General features: G+C 38.2%; 1 pseudogene; it reads left to right on the forward strand.

Annotated features, from left to right (window-relative positions):
• Positions 1-395: 395 nt before the first annotated feature.
• On the forward strand, positions 396-2,713 carry LOC118210122 (annotated as a pseudogene).
• Positions 2,714-3,018: the final 305 nt, after the last annotated feature.

A 3,018-nucleotide genomic window follows, 5' to 3' on the forward strand; every position in this document is an offset into this window, starting at 1 on the left:
ATTCATAGCAACCAAAGGCCGTTATTAAAATCACTGTGGTGAATCCAGTGATGGAAGAATAATGGCTCTCTGATGTGATAGTTTCATGCTTCAGACTTCAGTACTTGATAAAGTGATGGCTCATCACTGTACATGCCACTGAGAGACAGTCTTGCTTAAGGTGTGTGTGTGTGTGTGCGTGTGTGTATGTGTGTGTGACCTAATGCATGCCGCTCCACATTTTTCCATGTTTTGCCCCTGTCCCTTAGAGAGTCTGTGCACGCCACCGCGCACGCCGCTGTGTAGAGGCTGGTGATTGGCTGGTAATTCTCAATGGCCCTTGCCGCAATCTAGATATAAAGCCTGACACGTTGAACATAGACATTAAATATTTCTGCATGTTGCTTCCTTTGTAGAAACAAACCACATGAAGACTTTAGCCCTTTGGCTTGAACGTCAGCAAATTATTTCATTATTTTACGATATATGAAGGTCCTTATGTTATTTTTAAAACTAGCTGTACATACTTCTTTGTATTTAATTCAAATGGCAAATATTGTGAACAAATAATATGAGAGCTAGATTGTTTCTGAGTGAGAAATCAGCAAGCTGTACAAACAGGCAGTCTTATCATTGTTCATATTTTTCTGTTTGACGTGCAGCCGAACACTGGAACAGCTGACGCAAGAACATCTTGGAACCTCACGCCTGCTATGAAACTACCATGGAGAATTCAACTAAAATACTGTTTGTTCTACAAGGACTGAATGAGACGATGTCAAGCAAACACACATACTTTTTCCTCACTCTTCCTGTTTACCTTTTCACTGTTTTAGTGAACCTGACTTTGATTGCAACAATTATTTTGGAGAAAACATTCCATGAGCCCATGCTTATATTTCTGTGTAACTTGTGTGTAAATGGCCTATTTGGAACCTCTGCATTTTATCCAAAAATATTGGTGGACCTTTCATCTGAATTGAGTGTTATTTCATATGAAGCTTGCCTGGCCCAAATATTTGTAATATACAGCTATATATTCTGCGAGTTCAATACGCTAGCAGTGATGGCTTATGACAGGTATATCGCGATATGCAAGCCACTCAATTACCACTCTATCATCACGCCTCAGAGGATTGTGAAATTGCTGATTTTTACCTGGCTTTTATCCATCAGTGAATCTGCTATTGGGGTGGTCCTGATAGCCAGATTAACTCTTTGTAGATTCAAAATTGAAAAGCTTTATTGCACAGTTTGGGCAGTGGCAAAGCTGTCATGTATGGACACCACAATCAACAACGTATTCGGGTTCTTTCTCATGTTTTTTCACTTTTCACAGGTAGTGCTGATCTTAATTTCTTATATTAATATCATAAAAGTCTCCGTGCGATAAAAGAAAAAGGATCGGAGCAAGTTCATGCAGAGCTGCTTGCCTCATTTAGTCGCATTGACCTGCTTCTCGGTCGCATTTCTTTTTGACCTCTTGTACGCTCGCTTTGGTCCCACCAGCCATCTGCACACTCTCCGCAATTTCATGTCCCTGGAGTACCTTCTTGTTCCACCGCTCCTAAATCCCCTAATCTATGGCCTGAGACTGAACCAGGTCCGCCGGAGGATCTTTAGAATTTGCAGCCGGAAAATACGTACTCTGAAATAAATATTGTGTGTTCTTTGCTGTACAGGTTGGAAAATTTTGTTTTTTTAGAATCCGTATTTTACATTTGGAGTAGTTATATCGGCGTTTGAATTGCGTAAAAAATCCTATTCCTTAAAAACGCCGTATATCATAAATGTAGACTGCATATCGCACGCATGTATTTTTACTTATGGAATTAGGTTTTAGTTAGTGAAAGAACAAGGGACACATGGTCGACGACGCTGAACCGAACGAAAAGACGTAGATCCCGAATTGTGTGCATTAGGCCTACCTCCAGCATAGCTGCCCAGCACGTGCAGCTGTCAACCGCAGACCACAAGCAATCGTCCTAAAAGCTTTTGAACCACTACCATGGCCCAAGCAGTGCGATTTGAGGAAGGGTTTTCCATAAAAATCCATCCGTACGCATCGCTTAAAGAAAATGTGCGTGGATGTTTCTCTCCCCTACTATGGCATTGTAAGTTACGTAATATGTGCATTTTCATATTTTGTGAAATTTCCACAGCTTGAATGAAGGACACTTTGAAATATGTATGACTGTCAATGTGATATATAGCCTATGACGCAACTAACACAGCTTATATTACACGGCAACTAATATATTACATTTTATTTTACCGTCCGTTCATACTGATGGATATTCATTGCGGTAGTAGGGCTGCAGGTTAAGTAGCTTTCGCAGAGATATAGTGACATTGCCCTGCCTGAGAATCTGCTACTTCGAAGCCCAATAATTTGCGATTATACCATTATCCTGCAGTGTCACTCCGGCTGGTGAGAACTTCTGTTCATTAGTTCAGCGGTTAACTGAAAATTGCTCCACATCATTAAAAATTAAGTAACTATCCAACAATTCACCCTGATTGATAACCACATTTTTCAATGGTTATGTACTCCATGGACCTTAATAAAATGTATTCATATTTTTAAAATGTGCCAACTTTTCATTTGCAATTCTCATTTCTCCTTCTTTGCCGGACTCATTACAAAACAACTTGTTTCGGAAAAAGAAGGCCTTGTATGGACAATGACATTATTGCAAAGTAAATTAATAATAATAAATGAAATAATATATAAAAACGCATTGAAATATTTACCCATAATCCTTTTAAAAATATGACAGATACTTTAATTTAATTCAATTAATGATACAGGAAAAATAATTGAACTCACGCATATTTGTTTCTTTGAGCTGAAATGTATGTGTGTTTGCGTGTATGTATATTTCTGCATGTCTCACTCTAGATTTAATTACCTTATGGTTTACACATTTATATGTATTATTTTTATTATTATCAGTTACTCATACCAAACATGGTACCAAAACAAATTATATCTTAACAACATGTTTTCAATGTACAATAATTAAAAAGTGAAATGGT

Source organism: Anguilla anguilla, chromosome 12 (assembly GCF_013347855.1).
Source record: "Anguilla anguilla isolate fAngAng1 chromosome 12, fAngAng1.pri, whole genome shotgun sequence".
NCBI lineage: Eukaryota > Metazoa > Chordata > Actinopteri > Anguilliformes > Anguillidae > Anguilla > Anguilla anguilla.